The 24,375-nt window shown below is 43.8% G+C and overlaps 1 non-coding gene across 1 annotated transcript; it reads right to left on the reverse strand.

Moving 5' to 3' along the window:
* Window positions 1–19,330: 19,330 nt before the first annotated feature.
* Window positions 19,331–19,410, reverse strand: TRNAA-UGC (transfer RNA alanine (anticodon UGC)). The gene has a single exon. It is a non-coding gene; the product is annotated as a tRNA-Ala (tRNA).
* Window positions 19,411–24,375: the final 4,965 nt, after the last annotated feature.

Genomic DNA, 24,375 nt, shown 5'->3' on the forward strand with positions numbered 1-24,375 from the left:
ATTGGGACCAGAGAGGTGATAGGGGGGAAAATTTGGGGAAAGCAAAGTGTGTAAATTTTATTTTAAGCTTAAAAGTTACAGTAAATTGCCAAAGTGTTGGTGAAACTATATAACGGTGGATATAGGTTTATTGGACTTTGTATAAATTGGGTGAGACTTTATACAATTACTTTTGGATAACTATGATGTTATTGAAGACTAAGAAAATGTTTAAATATATCAATTAAATATATGGGAGGGATTTGCTGAAACAATATTTGAAACGGAATACAAAAGTGGGAGGTGTGAGGAAGTCATAGAAACAAGCAAATGAAAGATGGGTTTAAATGTATTATTTTCTTTTTTCTTTTTGTTGTATGTCCTTTTTTGTCTTTTTTTGTATTGTTGAAAATCAATAAATATTATTTAAAAACAAACAAACAAACAAACACAGAAGTCCATTTTGGCCATGCCCACCTATCCTACACCTGGCATCATGTGTGCTGTGGAAGGACATGGCCTGGTAAGATATGATGTCAGGTGTAGGGCAGGTAAATATGTTGCTGGGACAAAGTCACTTTGCAGCTGATCAGCAGCACCTTCAAAGCCCCATGTACAGAGTCTTGCAAGCCCCAACAAATAGCTGATCGCCAGGGCTTGCAAAATATCCTGCATAGGGCTGTTGGTTGGGGCTTGCAAAGCACAGCACAAGGGGCTATTCAAGTCCTGACAGTTGGCTTATCATTAGGCTTTTCATACAAGCCCTGAAAAGTTCCTGTATGGGGGGAGATCTGTCACCTGATGTCACTATGATGCCAGGTGATTGACAGATACCTGGCCCCACCCTCCTGTCAAATGTGTCCTGTGTGTGTATGGTGAGGGATAATGATTCTGCCTGCTGTCCAGATCCAACTCCTCCTCTCTTGACTAGATGGAGAAGCAGTCTGACCTGGTGTAGGGCAGCTTCTAGCACTCTTAGAACAGCACCTTACTTTGGCGTATAAAAATTGGACTGGACGAACTTAGACTGAGCATGAATGGTTTTCCATGATGCAAGCTGGAGTCAAAAGCAAATCAGATACCAAACAGTTCATAAATTTACACATGGCATTCTAAAACTTGTGCTCAAATCTGGAATGCTGAACCCTCACAGAATTTAAAGGGAATGTGTAGCGGGAATGTTCAGACCTGTGCAACTAGACCACCTGGGCAGCCATGCCGTGTTGCACAATGCCATTCAGTCTTGCTGCCATCGCAGAATGGCAGACACGTCCTCTGACAACCCGGAGAAATAAAGCCGCTCAATGCGATGACAATCCTGTTTGGCATTTCTTGATGTTCGACAGCATCCAACACAACCAGAACTAAAATAAAAAAAAATTAAAAAATGAATATTGATGGCAGGGCAAATGAAATTCTGCATATTCATCCCCCTGTTTCCTTTATTACTTATTCTGTAACAGCTGTTTAATTAATTGCTTGAGCGGCTTCCTAATACATCTTATTTACATACAAAATTACAGAATAATGGTTTGCCTTTGAGTTGAGTGAGAATTTAATGCCTGCTCGCTATGCATCACAGGCCACAACTACTCATGAAGAAATAAAAGTTCTGGGTGTTTTTGACTGTCGCAGGTTTTTTCTCTCCCCCCCCCCACTTCATTCCCCCCTAATTACTGGAGCTTATTTTTCTTCTTCTCCCCAGGTTTTGTTGGAGTTGTTTTACAGGTGTTACAATATGATGTTGGAACGATAACTGGCAAATAAAGCTTTGCGTCCTTTCAGAGAGGAGCCTACGATTTGAATTTCTGTTGATGAACAAGGCAAGAGGGCAGGAAGGGATGATAGATGATGACAGATAGATAGATATAGATAGATAGATTAGATAGATAGATAGATAGATAGATAGATAGATATAGATAGATGATAGATACATATAGAGCAAGGAAGTGCTGAGTGAGTGTGAGAGAGAGAACATCATTACATAATCTTTGTTGTACAGGTTTATGCCTGGCTAAAGTTTAGCTAGATGCGAAATGAGCCTGCATAGCCAGAAAACGTCCAGTCTTCCTAGCACATTTTGCAGATTGACACCTCCCTTGTCACAGTTCCCCCCTTTCTTTTCTTTTTTAAACACAGCGGGTTTCCCAGTTGATTACAGCAATGCCACAGACAGAGATAAGGTTGTGTCAACTGTGTTTTTTTCTTTTTCTTTTTTGCCCCAAACTGATTATTCAGTCAGCGTCCATGCCTAAAGATACAACATCATAAACTCATCAGCAGAACAGCATGACAAGGGAAAACAGACAAATCCTTCCTGTAATGGAATAAAGTTATTGTGTTTTGCAACAGACCCCAAAACTTTGAGACAAGGGGTTCCTAATTTATATATAAAAAGAGGAGCTGGAGTACCAACCCTGGGAACCTTCTTCCTTGAGCCATTTATATTGTTTGACCTAAAATAGGGTTGCCATATTTTAAGAGCAAAAAAGAAGACGCTATGATGGCCATTCAAAGTGAATAAATGCAATTTGTCTCAAATTTAACCTCTGAAAAAGAGGACACATGGCAACCCTAAAAAGCTTGCTACCACCTTCCAGGAAGAAACAGCTTGTAGACAATGGTGGGTGTTAAATCCAGGTGTCTACCTAAGTAACTGGGGAATAAAGATTTCTTACAATTCAATCTTTTCCCCCATGGTGAATCGTCAGTTCCATTGCTGTCCCTGATGATGGCCTATAAAATGGTGATTTTCTTGAGTCAAAATGACAGTACCCTTAAACATTTTTTTTCCTTTAGAAAAAAAGCACTGAATAAAACATTAAATATTAATAGCAACAATCAGATCCTATGTAAAAAGTCAAAATAATCTGAAAATAAACAACTTATATCAAATAAAGTGATATTCAATAATCCATTAGAATCTAATAGTAAATAGTAAAATTAAAGGTAAAGGTAAAGGTACCCCTGCCCATACGGGCCAGTCTTGACAGACTCTAGGGTTGTGCGCTCATCTCACTCTATAGGCCGGGAGCCAGCGCTGTCCGCAGACACTTCCGGGTCACGTGGCCAGCGTGACAAGCTGCATCTGGCGAGCCAGCACAGCACACAGAATGCCGTTTACCTTCCCGCTGGTAAGTGGTCCCTATTTATCTACTTGCACCCAAAGGTGCTTTCGAACTGCTAGGTTGGCAGGTGCTGGGACCGAACGTCGGGAGCGCACCCCGCCGCGGGGATTCGAACCGCCGACCTTTCGATCGGCAAGTCCTAGGTGCTGAGGCTTTAACCCACAGCGCCATCAGCAAATAATAGGCCTAAAACAGTTGGAAAAGGGTGATTATTTGCATGTATTGTAAAGGTGCCTTCAAAGAAAAAAATACTATAGGGCAGGCACGTCCAACTTCCAAAAGGTTGTGATCTACTCCCAGTGTAAAAAACTGGCAGTGATCTACCCATTGTCATTGGAGGGAGGAGGAGTGTGCATGTGGAAGGAGGTGGCTAACTGGACGCGGGAGGAGGGAGTTTAAGGCGGGGGAGGAAAGGAGGCAAAAGTTCTCTCCTGGTAGAGGGACCCAGCCCCGGGACCGCCGCTGCAGCTGTGAAGGCCGGGCCAGGTGGCAAGTGAGCAGGCAAGGAATGTTGCAGAATTTTCTTCAAAACCAAAACAAAAGCATCAAAGATACAACAAAAATACCCATACAATGTCTTGTGCTGTCCAGCACAGGCTCAGGATCTTAGAAATAAAATAATCCGGAGCTGTTTACTTGGAGAACTTCGTTTACATCCTTACTCCACTGAGCCCTGGGAACAAAGAACCAGTCACCACCCTTCCAAGATGGTGAATTTGCAATTCAATACCTTCATCACATGATCAAAGGTTACATTCAGTTTAGAGAACAACCAACAGTTAATTATCAACCTGCAAAAAGCTCAGAGAGAGCTCTTCCTGCATTTCTACAGCTTTAATGGAATCTTTCAGTTAAACCATTTTCACCAATACACAGGCATTCCCATTTCAGTGTCAATTAAACCAATTATACTTAACATCTACAAATGTACACCACCATGGATTTTTTGTGTGAGTTGGAAGTTTAGAAATACTCTTATGAATAAAAGCTAATGGATAAAGGGTGCTTTAAAGCAGGGGTGGGCAACATTTTGGACCCTGAGAGCCCAAGTGCATGTGTGTGTAAGGGGTGCATATTAGAGGCTAGTGAGTGGTGTAGCCTGCAGAGCAGCAACATGGCTTGAGGGGCTTCCAAAAGAGTGAGAGAGTGAGGCCTGGGGAGCCACATTCAACCACAAGCCTGAGGTTTCCCACCTCTGGACTTGACAATCCTTTTTATCCCTTTCCATAACTGAAATTCCATCAAGGTTTTGTTTATTTTCCTTCTCCACCATACAATGCCTTCCTTCTTTCTTCAAAATGGTGAATGATCATGCTCTTTTTATCCACTGGGTGCCTCTCTTATATTAAGACTTCAATTTATTCAATATGTGTGAAATCCCCTGGAGGAATCCTTTGTGAATTTAATCATTCTAGGCTAAAGCCTTCAGTTTCTGCAGAAAATCTCTCCACAACCTTTGGATTCTGCTGGTTTTAGCAGCATTGTTAATTAATTACAAGATACCTAACCTTGAGGCCCTGGATATGGTTTGTTTAGTATCTAGAACTGAACAAACAGTAGTTATAATATATGCATGGATTTCTATTGGTCACACTGCACCATGGGTTTTGTAGTCTTGAAGTTGCATGAAGGAAACAAAAAACTGCACATTTCAGTAGCAATTCCAAATGCCAATAGCCCCAAGCATTTTGTGAGAGTTGCTGCTAAAACATGTCCTAAGAAAGGGTTTGTTCCAAAACGTGTTGGGTCTGGAACTTGTATAAATCAGAGAGTACATCCCAACCTGGAAGAAATGTAGCATGGATCTGATAAATGGAAGAGGGAAGAATAATGTATGCTACCTTGAACTCCTTGGAGAAAAAGTGGAATCTAAAATGCAGTTAAAATATTTAAAGGTTGTATCCAACATTAGTCCGACTCAGAGCAGGCTCATTGAAATTGATGGCTAATTTAGGCACATTAATTTCAGTGGTTGCATCCAACATTATTCAGATTCAAGAGTAGACCTTCTTAAATTAATGGACATGACTAATATAGGTTTATTGGTTTCATTGGGGATGTGGTAGTGACACTGTAAAGGGCCTTCTTAGTGACTGATCCTAGACTCTGGATCTCCCTCTTTGGAGAAGCTATACTGAAGGCCTTCTTACTCCAAAGGGCTTTCGGAAACTGACTGCTTTTAACTAAAGGGTTGGTACCGTGCTGTTTTTATTGTAATTATTTGTATGTTTTATACAGATTTTATACAGGTCTATAGTTTTAATTCTGTTAATGTGCATCAGCTTTTGTAGTTACTAGTCAGTCAGTCTCTGCCAGGTGGAAAAAAGCCAATGAATAATATCCCAAACTACACAGGGAAGTCGGCAGAGGAAGGGGCTGGTCATTCACAGTGGCAGCAACAACGAAAATGTTACTTCTCCGCAGCCATGAGACAAAACCCTTAGAGGCACCCTGCCTCCTCAGTCAGCATCCACTCTCTGGTTGGAAAACAGGGAGACTTGTTTTTTTCCTGCTGTGCTAGCCAGTTGATTCACACATCAGCACTGCAAGTTGAAGCTCTGGCTGCAAACACCAACTCATCCCCCTTTTTGTGTGCTGCAGCAGCAGTGTTGGAGCAAGGCAATGGGTCATTTTTGATATTAAATCTAAAAACAAGATGGCTTCTCTAAATCCAAGATGCCCACTCAAATCAGGACAGTTGAAGGGTATGTGATTGTGATAACAACCACAACGCAACCAGCTTTGTACATGCATATAACTCTTCCCAGCAATTACAAGATAGAAAAAGATTGACTTCATTCAAAATACATTGGGCTCCTCAGTGATTTAAGGTGACTGTATAATTTGATAAAATGAGGGTATTCTTTAGCATCATTTTGAGGCCTCCACTCTTTCTATGAGCCCTTCCAGGCTGTCACTATTTTATGTGTGGGATTTAATCCCATATTGCCAAATTCAGGTTTGCACAATTGAGGTTGATTTGGAAGTGGGTTTCTTTGGGTTTTGGTCTCCCTGTACACTCTGTGGGTCACTCCCTTAGCCACTATGCTGCATCAGATTCTCCACCAGTGTAGGCTGGTCCATTGGGGCAAGTGGGGAACTGACCACTGACTCCAGCTAGTCGCCACCTGCCCTGCTTTCTTCTGTGCCCCCAGTCCAAGCGGTAGCACTCACTGTCAACTTCTCTTGCAGACCACAGCTGTAGCATGCATTTAAAGCACTGGCAGTCATGCCTTCCCCCCAAAACCATGGGAATTGTTGTTTGTTAAGGGCCCCTTTTCCCCTTGCAGAGCTACAATTCCCAGAGTTCCCTTGGGAAGAGGGATCGACTGTTAAACCACACTGGATGGGGAGAACACTAGAATTAGTTGGCTCTGGCTCCACCTACTGTTGGGTTCCACATCTCCTGCCCTACCAAGTCCCCAGGGCAGATCTACAGACTGGGGGCGGCCCCCGAGACCACATAACACCGGTCTTGAAAGACCTACTTTGGCTCCCAGTACGTTTCCGAGCACAATTCAAAGTGCCGGTGTTGACCTTTAAAGCCCTAAACGGCCTCGGCCCAGTATACCTGAAGTAGCGTCTCCACCTCCATCGTTCTGCCCAGACGCTGAGGTCCAGCGCCGAGGGCCTTCTGGCGGTTCCCTCATTGCGAGAAGCAAAGCTACAGGGAACCAGGCCGAGGGCCTTCTTGGTAGTGGCACCCGCCCTGTGGAACGCCCTCCCATCAGATGTCAAAATGATAAACAACTACCTGACATTCAGAAGACATCTTAAGGCAGCCCTGTTCAGGGAAGTTTTTAATGTATGATATTTTAGTGTATGTATGATATTTGTATGATATTTTAGGAAGCCGCCCAGAGTGGCTGGGGAAACCCAGCCAGATGGGCGGGGTACAAATAATAAATTATTATTATTATTATTATTATTATTATTATTATTACTACTACTATGAAACTAATGAAGCTTAAGCTTTAGGGCCCCTAATCCTGGAGGACCCCAGAAGCGACTTTAGTCTACATTGCTTACAATTTTTGCATATATTTCAACAACCCCATTGAAGAAGATAACCAGGGCTTTTTTTCCCAGCCAGAACGCGCCAGAACTCAGTTCTGGCACCTCTCAGGTGGGCACCATTGCCATTCTAAGAGATGCCATTCATGGTGTATTTCAGCACCCCTTTTCCTGGAAAAATAGCACTGAAGATAACAATGGTTACACAGACCTCATTGCTGGTTGCAAAGGATCCTCTATGATAGTTCAAGCTTCAGGGCCCCCAAAATGTAGGTCCGCCACTGCAAATCCCAATGGACCACAGGCACCACTGTCTTCCATTCACAATGGAATTAAACGTGCCCCTTGTCTGCTTCCATCAAATGTCATTCCAGTCCATTTGATGCCCCTGTAAACATTAAGGCTGCAATTTAAGTGGCTGTTTATGAGACACTTCACTGATATGTGCGGCTTGCATACAAGTCATCGATCATTTGCAAACTCTCAAATGTGAGTCAAGACACCCTCTTCAGATTCTCCTGCCTGTTATTGATTCTGATGACACTACTTGACAGTTGCAAAAAGTTTATTCCGCACAAGGTTTATTCCGCAAAAAATTTAAAACAAATGACCTTTTAAAATCTGCATATTTATTTTTTTGCAGTATGATTTATGGGGACATCATTGGGTGTTATATGGAAGATTGAATTTGGGGAGGGTGTGTTGATGGGCCTCAGGAAATCAGAGAGAGAAGACAATATCTAAAGAATGTGCTTCTATTGGTTTCTTTGAAAGACATTGAGAGAAGTTGCTTTCAGATGGAGGAAGCTATGCAGGCAAGAGTCAGTATGGTGTAGTAGGACGTGGGTTCAAGTACTAGGACCTGGGTTCAAATACTCACCCATGACATTGCCCGGGTAACCTTGGTCTCTAGGCACTGCCTCTCAGCCTAACCAACCTCACAGGGTTGTTGTGGGGATTGAATGAGGCTGATCAGGAGAACAATCTTGCGCTACCTTGAGTTCCTTGGTGGGAAAGGTGTGATATAAATGTAATAAATAAATAAAAATGGAGGGTGTTTTCAGACTATCTCTACCTGACTACATAAGGGAATATTTAGCTTGTACAATTATAACTGTTTGGGAGCTATTGTGCAACAAACCTGCTTCTACAAATGCTCATACTTTTGTGATAAGACAAATGTATTGGGGGAAATGTATGGGGAAGTATGGGGTAGGAATGCAGTTTGCAGTTAAAGGTCAAACTACCTAATTCTCACTTCCTGAAATAACAGGCCAGCCAAAATGCAGCAATCCTTCAAGAGTTTTCTATCTGGTATGCCAGCTGAGACCCTACCTGCCCACACATTTGTCTTGCCAGAGTGGTACATGCTCTGGTTATCTCCTGCAAAGCACTCTGTGTGGGCTATATTTGAAGGTGACTCAGAAACTATAACCAATCCAGAACACGGCAAATAGACTGGTGAATGGGAGCAGCCATCAGGACCATATCACACTGGTCCTGAAAGACCTGCATTGGCTCCCAGTACGTTTCCGAGCACGATTCAAAGTGTTGGTGCTGACCTTTAAAGCCCTAAAGGGCCCTGGCCCTGTATACCTGAATGAGCATCTTCATCCCCATCATTCAGCCCACACACTGAGGTCCAGCTCTGAGGGTCTTCTGGTGGTTCCCTCACTGCAAGAAGTGAAGTTACAGGGAACCAGGTGGAGGGCCTTCTCGGTAGTAGCACCTGCCCCATGGAACGCCCCCCATCAGATGTCAAGGAGATAAAGAACTACACAACTTTTAGAAGACACCTGAAGGCAGCCCTGTATCAGGAAGTTTTTAATGTTCAACGTTTTATTATGTTTTTATATGTGTTGGAAGCTGTCCAGAGTGACTGGAGTAACCCAGCCAGATGGGTGGAGTATAAATATTGTTATTTGTATGCAGAAAGGTCCCAGGTTCAATCCCAGGCATCCCCAGGAAAGACCTCCGCTTGACCCTTAAAGAACAAATGCCAACCAGTTTAGGCAATATTGAACTAGATGTATGTTTGATATGACTTGGTATAAGGCAGCTTCTTATATACCTATTTTCCTAAGTGCATATGGGATTGGAACCTAGCAGTGCAATGGTATTAATATCTACTCAGAAGTAAGCCCCATTGAGACAGGGGCATATCGGGGTCAGTTCAGAGGGAGCTGTTTCCCCAGACCACTCCCATGCCAGTCACCAAGCAATGCCAACCTTGGTGTAGTAAATTAAGTGGGCGGGGAGTGGGGAGGTGGGCAACCATGGCAGGAAAACAGGTTGCATCCAACTAAGCCCTACTCAGAGTAGACCCCTGGAAAGAATCGACCTAAATTTGTCATGTTTGTTAATTGCAATGGCTTTGCTCAAAGTAGAAATGATGTTGAATGCAACCCAAATACAGTAATATAAAATTTATTTCCCCTTGCCTTCTGAGAGCCCAGCAAGTCTTTAGGAAGTGGTGGGTAATAATTTCTTTCACTATGGACTGCCCCACCTCTATTCCCATGACCTCCATTGGATTGCTTGACTAGTCGCAGAAGGAGGTATATTTGATATGAGAAGGGAGGGCATGTCATAAAAAGAATTATTACAACCAGAATAATTGTAATGCACTGAATAGCAACAATCCCTCAACGCCTGCTTTCCCAAGTTTGCATCGTTAATTGACATCTCATTAAAAGATCATTAGGAAGCTGAAAATGAGAGGAGACACACATGCAAAACAAAGCTCAGGATGACAAAAAGGGCTGGAGTTTTGGCAATTATTATAGCCCAACAAAGTTAAATGTAGAAGGCAAAGTGATGAAGTAATTAAGAAAAGGTGAATGAGCATTTGTAAATACAGAGTCATGGACTCTAGTAAGTGTATTTACATATATAGTAGCTTGCAAAAAAGTACACAGGTTGTTGAATTGAAAATGTTTCAATGCAGTCAAACCTAACAAGAAAGAAAATATACTGAAATTAGCATACTTAGGGCTCAGTCTATGTATTTAATTGGGTGGCAGTGGCAGCAAAAGACTCCTATTTTCAGTGATTTTCCATTTCCAAATGATTGCTTGTGGCCCCTTCTTTCAATGGTTTGTTCATGTACTATATCTAAGAAAACATACCATTCAATTTAAAAGGGGAACTACTTATCCTTACTGGCACCAGCAAACAACCAAATCTGATCGGCTACAGATTAGTTACTGATTAGGGTCACAGCATCATCATGTCTTATTACTTATTTATTTCATAAAATTCATATACCACTTGATCGTAGAAAAAAATCTCAAACTTGGTTTACAAAAAAAGAAGAAAAGCAATTTATACACTAATTGGCTGGAGTCACTGATAGAGGAATGAAATTGGGGGAAATAATGGATACCTAAACAGATGTAGGGTGGGAAAATACTGGGTGTAGTTTCTCAGTGTGAACCAGGAAGCACCTATCCAAACAAAGATGTGGTTTTCTCTATAAACATCTATGTTTCTCAGCCCTGTGATTCTTGTGCAGTAGCAGTGTGCGGGCATATGAGGATTTGGGATTGCAATTGTTGTTATACTACAGCCAGGCATGTTTTGCAGAGGACATTTCACCAAGAGGAGAGGACATTTTACTCAGGGCTGTCTTAAGCATATGCGGCACTGGGGTGCAAAGATCCGCCCGGCGCGCCCCCAGGTTTCCCTGTCCAAGGCACACAGGAGGGTGGAGCCGGCCAGCCGCCTCAGCATCTTGGTCGCTTCCGAACTCATGGTGCAGAGCTGCCTGCAGCAGAAGAGCCCACCGCAGCACTCCGATCAACGGGTGGGCTCTTCCCTGGACTCAACTCTTGGGCACCGGACTCTTGGCCTGGCACCCCTGAAAGCCCGGCACCCGGGTGCCCCGCAACCCTAACGCCTATGGGTAAGATGGCCCTGCTCAGGGCTACCTCAAGCCTAGAGGACCTCAAGTCTCTGGAAACCATGATAGAATTTTTTGGGGGCAACATTTGGTTGCTTCTCCAGGCTTCTAGCCATAATGGCTTCATTCTTCTCTCACTGTTGGATATATGATGCCCCTGAATACCAGTTACTGGAAAGCTCAAGTGCGGAATGCTTAGGTCCTCCTTGTGAGCTTGGGGCAACTGTTTGGCCACTGTGAGAATAGGATGCCAGACTAGATGGGCCATTGATTTAATCCAGCAGAGCTCTTCCTATATTCTTATACTGTACATTATAGCCATTTTACAGCAGTAGCACTCAGCTGACCAAACCACTTTTTATTTGTCGAGAATCTTCTCTGTTTTGGTCAAATCCGCAAAGTGTTTCCAGCAAATGTTTCATGTGCCTATTGTCCCCCATTTGGATTGGAAATCCTCACTTGGGTCCCAACTATGTTTCCTCGGGAAAGCATCAAATAGGTTGAATCTCCAAATGGTTTTCTACCATGGTTACAATTGCCAGAGGATGATATGTTAAAGTTTGTGCTTGTGACACTGTCAGTGAGCACGCAACATAATTACGAGCCAGGAGAGAATTCTTGGGAAACAACAGTTCTCACTCTCCGAATGTTCTTTGAGACAGCTCATAATTACCAATTAATGAGAACATAAAAGGACCCTCCTGGATCACGACAAAGGCCCTTCTGTCTTGCTCTCATGGTGGCCAACCAAATGCCACAACGGGAAGCCCACAAGAAGGACGCGAGTGCAACAGCATTCTCCCTACTTTTAATTTCCAGCAACTGGTGCTCTGACAAGGAAGGTAGAATATGTAGCCTTACTTTTCACAAATATGTGGAATCCTCTGTTAAAGACATCCAAGTTGCTGGCCACCACTACCCATGTGGGAGTGAATTCCATTAACTAGTATAGCTATGCACTGGTTGAAAAAAAAATATTTCATTTTGTCTGTTCCCAGACCTCCAGTCTTCAGATTCATTGGATGTCCATGAATACGCTGTGTGAGAGAGAACCTTCTCCTATCCCCTTTCTCCACACTATGAAGAAAAGAAGAAGCTGATTCTGAATTGAGCTGAAATCAGTACTTATTATGGAAATTACACTGCAGCTCTCCTGCTCGAGATCCCTTTGCCACCTCTGAATGTGGCGGCAGATTTGAGGGGATAATAGTTCCAGCTCAGGTCTATAATGATGAGACTTCTGAAAACCAGAGTTACTTCTTGCTCAATAGACCAGGCCAGTTCCCAAGATTGACATCTTTATTGTAAGTCGCTGAACTATGCACACAAAGTGAGTGTGAATTCGGCTTGAGGGAACCCACCGCACCTGAGGCAAACTTATTCCTCCCCTTGTGTTTTGTGTATGTTTAAATGAGCCTTCAATGGATTTGATAGCTAGGTATTAGCTAGGTATACAGCTATGTAATTATACAGCAATTAAATTTAATAGCTTTGCTAGCAGCTCAACAGTAGGAGAGTTTATCTAAGGGGTTTTTTTTTTAGCTTTGGGCTTATTAACCTTTTAATATTCTGCCCATATATTTTTGTTTTACGTACATTTCTTCTTTATACACAGCCATAATAACCTAAATGAAGAGTCAATATTCACTATTATAAAATGTAAGATATGAATTCTCCACTCCAATAAACACTTTTCACCAATATGCTGCCACTAAGCCTTCAAATTTCTGAAAGCAATGGTTTCTTAAAGGGAAGCAGTAGTTTAAAAGGAGGAGGAGCCTAAAGTCGCTGGTCTTTTCTGCAGATCCGATAATCTAGCCCTGCTGGAGCTGGCTTCTCAGCAGAGTATTTAGTAGTCCTGCTTCCCTTCTGTCTGGTGACAGCAGCTGAAAGAAAGAGCTTGATAGACCTGGCTTTTCAGCAGAGCCCTGCTGCCCTTCTTCCCAATCAGGTGACAGCAGCTGAAGGGAAGGGTCTGTCACTGCTGGCTTCTCAGAAGCTTTCTGTTCCATCATCTGCTGTAGCCAGATGAAATAGTTTCTGCCGGGTACCTACTGAGGGGAGAGAGGAGCTGGTCTCCATGGTGGCCCTGCAGAGCTTTCATCCTTTTGTTTATATACTACTAATGCTAATACAGTGGTACCTCAGGTTACAGACGCTTCAGGTTACAGACGCTTCAGGTTACAGACTCCGCTAACCCAGAATAGTACCTCGGGTTAAGAACTTTGCTTCAGGATGAGAATAGAAATCGTGCGGCAGCGGCAGCGGAAGGTCCCATTAGCTAAAGTGGTACCTCAGGTTAAGAACAGTTTCAGGTTAAGAATGGACCTCCAGAACGAATTAAGTTCTTAACCTGAGGTACCACTGTACTCTTCTTATGCATAAAAACTAAGTGTGTGATAGCTTGGTTTGTAAGAGGATGCTTCTCAATAAGCCTTAAATCCATTTGCCCTCTTTGGTTGACAAATATTTATTCCTGAGACCAAAGGTGCTAAAATAAACAAAAAACCTTATTAGTCATACAGACTCCATGTACGATACACATTGATTCAATCCATTTCCTAGGATATACCCACACTATGCAAAACCAGATACCAAACAAATTACTGAACAAAGCTGGGTTGAGTTTTTCCATTTTGATGGTGAGAATTTGACTTGCTTAGGAAGGGCATTAGAAAGCAAGTGGAGGTCTCGCAGTCATGGAAACTGAATAACCAACACCAAGAGTTCAAGTGGGAGGAGTTTGACTCCCTCCCCACCTCCCTCTCAATATGCGGGATAAGATAGTTTAAAAACAAAAGTGGAGAGCACCTGCTGTTAACTACACTGTGACTGCATCCAGACAGCACTTTATTCTATTTCCCTGAAGTTTCCCTACCTGATAATTTCTGTGCTTTATGTGATCTTTCGCAGGATGCAAAATTCACTTATAGCAACCAGTCCCATGCTGATTGCTTCCAGAAAAAAATCATTTGCAACTGTGTTAACCGGGAAATTGTGGGAGTTTTGCATTTTCATCTTCCTGTGACATTTGAGGCAATATTCTGGCATACCTGATGGGTAAATTTTGGGGGAACAGAAGCACACATGCACATAAACATGCCCAATTATGTCCATTCTTTTTTCACACCGTGCCAGCTGGTGGGAATGAAATCAACAACAGCAGCACACCACAAAAAAGTGAAAAACAACTCCTAGCCTGGCAGCTTTGTGGGGAAAGAAAGATTGGGATATATCCCTATTATTTGTCCATCTCCATATTGTATCTCCTAAATCAAAATCATTTATGTCAGAAATGGGAAACCTATGAGCACAGATACCCTATTCCTGGAGCAGAGACGCCTCCAATTTAGGGACTGGTTATTGAAAGTTCAGGATATCACTTCTTTGCTAAGTCCCATAACTTTCACTGCGTGACCAAATGAAATAAGGAAGGAAGGAAATAAAAAGTTAGTAGATTGTCCACATGTCCTACTATACAGGGAACAGTACCCTGTTTCCAGAGTTCCTATTGGTTGAATCATAGAGTTTGAAGGGACCCTGAGGATCATCTCGCCCAAACCACTGCAATGCGGGAATCTCAACACATGGTTCCCCATTCAATTTGAAACCACACCAGACCCTGCTTAGCTTTGCAAATGTGCTAGTAGTTTTATTGCTATACCACTAGGGTAGGGGACCTTAGGGGCAGGGGCAGAATGCAGTTCTCTAAGCCTCTCCCTCTGGCCTTTAGAACTCTCCCCAAGCCACATACCCTCCCCAAGCCACATCCCTCACTGGCCCTGTTTCACACTCTTCTTGAGAGCTTTTGCCAGACAGGAATGCTTCCTTGAACTCTGCCAACACCTCTTCCTTGCCTGGATGGGTGGATAGAGAAGGATGTGTACAGACTAGTCTACTGTACAAAGTTATAATTAAATTCTTTTCTCTACTTGTTTTACTTCAGAATTCACCCGCCAATGGCACGTGGTCCTTGGAATGTGAGCTGTGGGCTGAGAAAAAGGTCCCCCCAGGCTTGTTCTATGTGAAAGCTTTTCAGAGAACAACCTACTTGTTTGGAGGAATCTCCTGTTTCAAGGGCTGTCTGATTCAAGTCCCCATGTCTCTTTGATGTTTAGAATCATAGAATCTTAGAGGTGGAAGGGGATCAATGGTCATTTAGTCCAACCCCCTGCAATGCAGGAATCTCAATTAAAGCATCCATGACAGATGGCCACCCACCACTTATCGTGGGAGTCTGTTCGACTGCCGAACAGCTCTTCTTGTCAGAAAGTTTTTCCAGATGTTTAGTAGGAATCTCCTTTCTTGTAACTTGAAGCTATCGGTTCAAGTCCTACCCTCAAGAGCAGGAAAAAACCCAAGCAAGGTCCCTCTTCCATGTGAAAGCCATTAAGATATTTGAAGATGTCTGCCCTATTTCCTTTCAGTTTCCTCTTTTCCAGGCTACCCAGCACAGCTCCCGGGACATCCTGTTTCCTCCACACACTACTGCCTCTGTTCCCCTCAGTAGGGAGTCACCTATCTGGAATCTTTCTGTGGGCTGTGCCTTCCAAAGGCTGTTTGGAGTGTTCTGAGGTCTACATTTGTTGTTCTTGAGTCTTCTCTCTTCTTTATTGGAGCTTATTTTGAATGGAAAACTGATTCTACCTTCTCATCTCTCAGACTCCCTGGTACCTGAAGGATCCAGCAGTCCATGCATGAGACAAGCAGTGGATGAAACAGGAACTCAGTTCTGAGCTGGTATGTCACTTAGATACTTTAATTCAAACCCAAGAATTAAAATTAAATATCATTGGAGATGTTTGAACAGAGGTTGGACGGCCAGCTGTCCGTGATCCTTTAGCTGTGATTCCTGAATCGCAGCAGGTTTAACTAGGTCACCCTTGGGGCCCCTTCCAACCATACAACTGTATGTAAATATAAAGAACCCCAAGAAGGAAGAGCAGATGCCTTGAAGGTGCCCATCAACAGTTAGCAACTAGGGAGCAGACTGGGCAGGAGCACAGCTAGCAAAATTATTTTCTCTATTTTGGTTTGTATGTTTCTGTAGCAAAGTCTCCCACTGGCTTACTTAGAAACTTGCATGGCGATCATGTACATAAGACATCCCCCTCCCCTCAAAAAAGCAGCCTTTCCATTAAATGCCAAACCCACCAGTTGGAAAACTCCTAACCCCCAGATCTGACTCACGGACATTCAGAACGTAGAATTTTTGGATGTCTCTTGTGAGTCAAGTGATTATTTGTTAGTGATTATTCCTGAAATAACTAGCTTGCTTTATGTAATGCCCAAGGAAGAAAATGAATCATATTATTTCCCTCCCCTTTCTGTGCTCCAGAGATTTGGACTGGAACTGACAATTTGTTAGAATCTCTCAAAAGCTACTTTTGCTAAATAAATGCCTAGCAATCACCCAACTTTCTGTCTCCAAAAGAGCTCTTAAAAAAAAAAAAAGTTCAGTCTCTAGTTGCTGGTGCTGGAAGGAAGGGGAAAGAAGGCGTTTTGTCAACAAGCGTGTCATTTACATAGCAGTTAGATACTGCCATGCTGTCAGGGAGGGTTATCTGTGAGGGAGGCTCCTCTAGAACACCCTCTTAACTGAAAGGATGGGAGGGGGGCTATTGGTACCCTGGGCCCTTCTCCTCCATCTCTGGCCCTGCAGCAAAGGCTTAAAGGGGCACAGAAGTAAGCTCCCACATTTGACGCTGCTTTCATAGGAAAGGGCTGTAGCTGATGCCAAGGAGGACATCCATAGGCACATAATAGCTAGTGGGAAGTGGATGCAAAAATGTGTTAGGGGAAATTGCTTGCAAAAATGTGTACACCAGGCTAAGTTGTATACAAAATAATATGTCAGGCACTGCTCTGAGCACGCCCTATGTGCAACGTGACTTTGCCCAGCAGTTGGGGATTCAGAGAGTGTTGACATGGATGTAGCCATGATTTTTGTGGGGGGGGTAGGACTTTTGTTGGGGGGCAGAACCGAGCTATCTCTTCAGCTAGTTAAGTATTTTTTATTTATTTACTTGATCTGGGGGGAGCTGCCCCCCTTCTCCTCTCTGGCTATGCCCATGAGTGGTGAGGGGGCAGTGTCCAGTCTCCTCATAGTGTTCTCATGAGATCACACAGGACTGGAACCATCTTGTGGTATCACATGAAAGGGAGGAGAGAAGGAGGCCTCACATATGAGTGTTTGGTGTTGTTTTGCCTCGTAAGCTTCCTATGCTCGATCTCCTGGTGTTAGAGCCTCACAGGGTTATTTGGGGCACTGGCTGACAGGGCCAGAAAGGATTCCCCCCCCTTCCAATCTTAATCAGCCCTTGTTTGTGGTTGTTGGGTTATTTTGCCTTTCTCTTCATCGTAGAAAAGTATAGTAAGGGGCCCAGGGGTGGGGTAGGATTGCACTAAGCTTAGGTAGAGCCTCTGCCTGCCTGGATTCTCCCCATACACTGGTTGCTCTGTGGGACCCTAGATGCTGGGCTGCACCATGCCAGGGTTCAACACTGGCCAACTACCATGATGTGGGATTTGGGGTGCTTGCTGTTTAATCAATAAAGTGGTGGATTGATTTTACCCAACACTGGCACCCAGTTTCAGTTATTTCCACCACATTCATGAGCGAGAAACATGCACCTTAAGATTTTTCTTTTTTAAAAAAACCAAAACAAAACACAACACTGATAGGTGTGAACTGAATGTAATAATGAAAAAAAGACATATTGGAAAAACCTAAACTGACATATTTTCCCATCCCTGCTTTTAACTCTCATGTCCCACTTTGTCCATTATTTCTAACCACCTTGAATAGCTCAGTTGGTTAGAGTGTGGTGCTGATAATGCCAAGCTTGCAGGCTTGATCCCCATATGGGGTATCTGCACATTACTCCATTGCAGTGGGTTGGACTAGATGATCTTCAGGCTCCCTTCCAACTCTATGACTTTATGATTTCTCCACCAGCAAGGGTTAAGGCTCAAGATGGCCTGGATACATAGCAGCTGACTGCTCAGCTGTTTGGGCCAGGAGCAGTATCGGGTACCAAACATCCAGGGGTCAAGATCCAAGTATTTTCAGATGGATTTGCAACAAAGGAAAATAGGGGTGTTGAATCTGAGGTCTGGGGGCCAAAGGCAGGTCTGTATGATGCTTAAGGGTCTCTCCTCCTCAGTAACACCTTCTCTTCCTAGGCTGCACCTCTCACCAGCCCTACTTCACACCTTCCTTCTTAAGTGCTTTTGCCAGGCTAGAATTTCTCCCTAAACTCTGATAATGCTTCTAACTTGCCTGGGTGGAGGATAGATAAGTGGGTGGGTGTGCGTGTCAAAACTAGCCTACTGTGCAAAGGCAAAATTCACATTTGTTGCTCTACCCACTTTTGTTTCTGCTTGTGCCCAGCACTCACACGTGGCCTCTGTAAATTGTCCATATGGGATGCAGCCCTTGTGTGCCAAGGGTTTCCTCATATTTGTGTTAAAACTTATATCCGCTCCAATTGCCTCCCTTTTCCTCCTGTGAATCCAAGGAAAGTAGAAATCAAATCGGCAGCTTTTGCGGCACAAGCGTCGCCTTTAGTAATGAATAAAATGTGCAGGAAGAGGAGCGATGGGAACTAATTACTGCCAGGTTCTTGGCGCGCATTCAGCTGAGGCAGGTAACTCAGCCAAAGCAGGATTTATCAACTACAAACATTGTGTGTTTCATTATAAAACCAAGTCATTTGTACTCAGATTTAGAGGGAAACTAAGACCCCTCTATAATAATCCTTGTTGGTAGCAAATGCACTTTGCAAGACAGAGCAGGTATCACTGTCTCACTGCATCCCTGAACATTGCTCTGTTTTTCATCTTCCTCTTGCCAGGTTAACTCCCCCCACCCCACAACACCACCTCCTTTTTATTTTCAAGCCAACCTCAGCTCAAAGGTGATAATTTGTAATGAAGAAGCATCAACAGTCACTCTCCATCTATCTCTTTTATGGATTTGACTTTGAATATTGATATGCCGCTTACCCAGTTTTCCTTAGCAACTGCAGAGTCTATCCCACATACTAACCCAAAGTTCTCCATTAGCTTACTTGTTCAAAAACTAGTAAAATAGACAAGAGTTGCTAAGGCATGATAAAGGTTATATATGTTTTGCCCTTGTTTTCCAAATCTCAACTTCCACTGTGCTTCTAAATCTCAGAAATGGCCCTTAAGAGCATAAGAAGGTACCTTATACTGAGTCAGACCATTGGGCCATCTAGGTCAGTATTGTCTACACTGACTAACAGCAGCTCTCTGGGATTTCAGGCAGGTGTCATTCCCAGCCCTACCTGGAGCTGCCAGGGATTGAACCTGCAGCCTTCTGCATGCAAAGCAGACGCTCTACCACTGAGCTATGACCAGGCACTACATAGCCAGATGCAAAGTCTTTGATAAGGATTTAAGTAAAGCCCTGTTGGATCAGACCAAAGGCCCATTGAGTTCAGAATCCTGTTTTCACAGCAGCCAACTGGATGTTTCTGGAAAGCCTGTAAGCATGACCTAAATGCAACAGTGCTCTCCCCACTTGTGTTCCCTAACTATTGGTTTTCAGAAAAATGGAGGCGAAACAAAGCCATCATGGCTAGCAGCCATTGGTAGCCTTAATCCCCATGAATTTGCCTAATCCTCTTTTAAAGCCATGCAGGTTGGTGGCCACCACTACCTCTTCTGAAGGAGCATCTCCACCCTCAGCGTTCTAACCAGACACTGAGGTCCAGCGCAGAGGGCCTTCTTGCGGTTCCCTCGCTGTGAGAAGCCAAGTTACAGGGAACCAGGCAGAGGGCCTTCTCAGTAGTGGCACCCGCCCTGTGGAACGCCCTACCACCAGATGTCAAAGAGAAGAACAACTACCAGACTTTTAGAAGACATCTGAAGGCAGCCCTGTTTAGGGAAGCTTTTAATGTTTGATGCATTACTGTATTTTAATATTTTGTTGAAAGCCGCCCAGAGTGGCTGGGGAAGCCCAGCCAGATGGGCGGGGTATAAATAATAAATTGTTGTTGTGAATTCAATAGTTCAACTATACGCTGTGAAGAAGGCACTGTCTTTTGTCTTTCCTGAATCTTCTAACATTCAGCTTCTTTGGATGGCCTTGAGTTCTAATATTATGAGAGAGATGGAAAAGCTCTCCCTATCAGCTTTTTTCACATAGGCTGCTACTTTTGATAGCTTCCGGCTCTGGTGACAGATGCAGGAGGAGCTACTGGGGGATAAGATGTGCTGGAAGCCTCGTCTACAGTCAGAATCCCACTGTTAGGCCCCATGCAGGAACCTAGTCCAAGTTGCATGAATTTAAAAAAGGATCAGACAAAGCAATGGAGGATATCTTTGCCAATGGCTAACAGGCACAATGACTTTATTCTACCTCCTCTGCTGGAGGAAGTATGCCTTTGAATACCATGTGCTGGGAATTGTAAGTGGGGAGAGTTGCTGGGATCTATCACCTGGGAGAACAGAGTTTGAATCAGTACTCAGCTATAAAGCTCACTGGGTGACCCTGGGCGAGTTACTGCCTCTCAGCCTAATTTACCTCACAGAGTTGTGAGAAAATGAGGGAGGAGGTGAACCATGTACACCTTCTTGAGCTCCTTGGAGAATATAAAAGGTGGTACCGTATATAAATATAATAAATAAACAAAAAGCAAAATAATAATTTTTAAACCTGGCAAAAACCATAACTGTGATTTACCAAAGAAAGGGAACAAGAAATGAGGACACTCCCTGCTTAAAAAAAAAAAAAAAAAGACCACTGGTGTGTGTCCATTTTATTCTGCTTCATTCTTCTGTCATGGTGCGTGAAATGCAGAAGGCTTGTTAGAGGCCTTCTCAGAGGCTGGAACCTCTAGCCAGAGAAAGTGTAGTGGGGGAGGGGGAAGGAGAAAGAGTGCATGCAAGAGAGCACATTTCTTACCATCTTGTTTGTTTGCGGGCATCTCAGGACAAAATGAGACATAACTCAAGGGGAATGGTTGACCTTTAACTGAACTCTGTGGAAGTTCTATTTTGCTGATTCTCAGCAAAGAAAAATTATTAACTGGAGATGTCCCCCACCCCCAGAAAGAAAAGGCAGAAAGAGCCAGTGTGGTGTAGTGGTTAAGAGTGGTAGTCACGTAATCTGGTGAACCGGGTTCGCGTCTCCGCTCCTCCACATGCAGCTGCTGGGTGACCTTGGGCCAGTCACACTTCTCTGCAGTCTCTCAGCCTCACTCACCTCACAGAGTGTTTGTTGTGGGGGAGGAAGGGAAAGGAGAATGTTAGCCGCTTTGAGACTCCTGAAGGGGAGTGAAAGGCGGGATATCAAATCCAAACTCTTTTTCTTCTTCTTCTTCTTAAAAGTGTCTGCCCCACACTGGCCTGGGAGAAAAACCCAGATCTTTGGCCATTACCAAAGTTCTGCCATGATTTGAGGCATTGGAGCCTCCAACCATGTGTGCGTGGGTAGAATGCAGGCCTTGTCTTCAGGCAACCAGCACCACAACCTTACTGAAGTTAAACACATCTGGGCCTGGTTAGCGCCTGGATGGGTGACTAGATAAATACTTTTCTCTACCCACTTTCTCCACACCATACTTAATATTATAAACTTCTATCCTGTCATCTATTACTTGCCTTTTCTCTAAACCAAAAATCTCACAGTGTTCTAAACCTTTCTCCATTGGAGAGTTGCTCCACCCCCTTTATCATTTTGGTTGCTCTTTTCTGATTCTTTCGCGTTTCTACAATATCCTTTTTGTGGTGTGGTGGCCAGAACACAGCATCTCCCAAGTACGGTAGCACTGTTGATCTGCATGGTGCTGGATGGGGGTAATGGGAGTTTATCTTGGAGGGTACCAGCTTGACAAAGGCTGCTCTGATGTTCTCCACTGAATACATGCCCAGCTAGACTGTGCTGCCTGTGACTCATTACTGCTGGACTAGATAGGGCATATGAGAAATGTGAAACAGCCCCCACATAACAAGCTCTAATTTGCTAGTGTGGTGTTTTTTTAAAAAAGGCTAAACAAACCCCAACAAAGTTGGCCTCAGTTTCATGTGTCGCTTGGGTCTAATTGGAATCACAAAGGAGTCGCATGACAGCATCGTTTTCCTTGCTCAAAGAAAATCCATTCTTAGTACCATGGAGAAATGCATTTTTAGAAAGTCAGAAGAGGAGCAAATTAGAAGAGAAAGATAGGGGAAAGGATGCCAGGTACAGGCGGTGAAGCAAATAATAAGAGTTGGAGGCAAGCTAATAATATTTCCAAATGGGAAAGTGGGACAAAAGAAGAAGAGAGCCTTTGGCTCCCAAGATGAAAGTTAAAAGCTTTGTATTCTCTTATTCTGAATGCATGTAGAAATAAAAACACCTGGCAATTTATATGGCCCCTTTTCGTGTTTACAGCAGGGGTTAACAGCAGGGGTTTGGGAACCTCAGGCCTGGGGGTCAGATACAGCCCTCTAGGACTCTCTATTTCCCCCTTAGGACTTCCACAGGCCACACCCCTTTCCCAGGCCACATCACTAATTTTTCTTTATTTCACAGCCTCCTTCAGTGCTTTTACTTGCCTGCAATGTGTCCTTGAACTCTGAAAAAACCTTTTGTCTTGAATGGGGGACAGGTTGGTGCGTGTGTAGAAATTTGCAGAAAGGCAAAACTGACATTCGGTGCTCCCCTCACTTTTACCTCTGGCCTCAGTTGCACAGAAGGGAATGTGTCCCTCAAACTCTCGTCCCTGGGTTTACAGCAAGCAATTCATAAGAACAATACCTCCTCCTATATGTATGTTATGTAACATATGTAGGCCTACATTGAGTTTTATGGGTGTTGTGTGGGAGGCATTCATGGATTCTACTAAATGAATGTATCTGGGACTAAAATAAGACAATATGCTAACCTTCTGCCTAGAACCTAGATCTTTAAGCTGCTCCGCAGGGAGAGCACCCTATCGAGCAGTTGAGGTAGTTCTGATGCTGACTCACAGCCTTGGATCAACCCTGAGATCTGGCTTCCATCAGCTGGTAACTTCTGAGTGTATGAATAAGATGCACCACATCATTTATTTAATGTATTTTATAGATAGCTTTTAGTGGTATGACCTCATAAAACCAATAAACAAACAAGAGTACATCAGGAAATAAAGGTACAATAGCCATATTAGCAAGCATATGGAATATTTTAAGAAAATGCTCCATAGTACACAAGCTAATTGTGATCTCAGTTAATTGAAGAGAAAGATCCATTTTGAGGACACACACACACACACACACACACACACACACACGAGAAAGGCTAGATAAGACATATATATGAAAGGCTAGCTAAGGCTCTGAAAGCCAACAACAACAACAACATATTTCTTGTACCCTGCCCATCTGGCTGAGTTGTGCCAACCACTCTGGGCAGCTTGCAACACAAATATAGCATCAAACATGAAAAGCTTCCCAAAAATGGTCTGACTTCTGTTGTCTATGAAAAATTGTATAGTGTTTAACTCTTTGACATCTGCCGGTAGGGCATTCCACAGTGCAGGTGTGACTACTGAAAAGGCTTTCTGCCTGGTTTCCTGTAGGTTCAGTTCTTGCAGTGGGGAAACCACCAGAAGGCCCTTGGAGCTGGATCTCAGAGTCTGGGCTGAACAATGGAGGTGGACATGCTCCTTCAAGCAGTGGTGGAGCTTCATGCTCTGGCACCAGGGGGTGGAGAGCAGGCGGGGGCAGGGCTGGTGTGTGTCCCGGGGGCGTGGTGTGCCATCTGTGGGGGCAGCCATGATGGCACCCCACCGGGATCATGCTGCTGGGCGCGGTACGCTCCCCTGCCCCCCTCTTCCTCCGCCAGTGCCTTCAAGTATACTGGGGCTGAAGCCATGTAAAGGTCAACACCAACACTTTGAATTGTGCTCAGAAATTTACTGGGAGCCAATGTAGCTCTTTCAGGACTGGTGTTATGGCAAGCTGAACAAATGCCACGAATTCCCCCTTCTCCTTCTCTTCCTACTTAGGCATTTTTCTATGGTGTTGTCTTGAAACATTTTAAAGACTGGCTGTCTAGCTTTCTTAAAGTGTGGTTTTAATTCTGGATCAGTCTGATGTGGGTCAGATTGTCCAAACCAATCCAGAGCTGCCCCAACCCATTTCAGATGATTAAATGGGCACAAGATAGCCATGTTCAAATATATAAAAGGATGTCACATAGAGGAGGGAGGAAGGTTGTTTTCTGCTGCTCCAGAGAAGCGGACACGGAGCAATGGATCCAAACTACAAGAAGGAAGATTCCACCTAAACATTAGGAAGAACTTCCTGACAGTAAGAGCTGTTCGACAGTGGAATTTGCTGCCAAGGAGTGTGGTGGAG

This window comes from Podarcis raffonei, chromosome Z (assembly GCF_027172205.1).
Source record: "Podarcis raffonei isolate rPodRaf1 chromosome Z, rPodRaf1.pri, whole genome shotgun sequence".
Classification (NCBI taxonomy): Eukaryota; Metazoa; Chordata; class Lepidosauria; order Squamata; family Lacertidae; genus Podarcis; species Podarcis raffonei.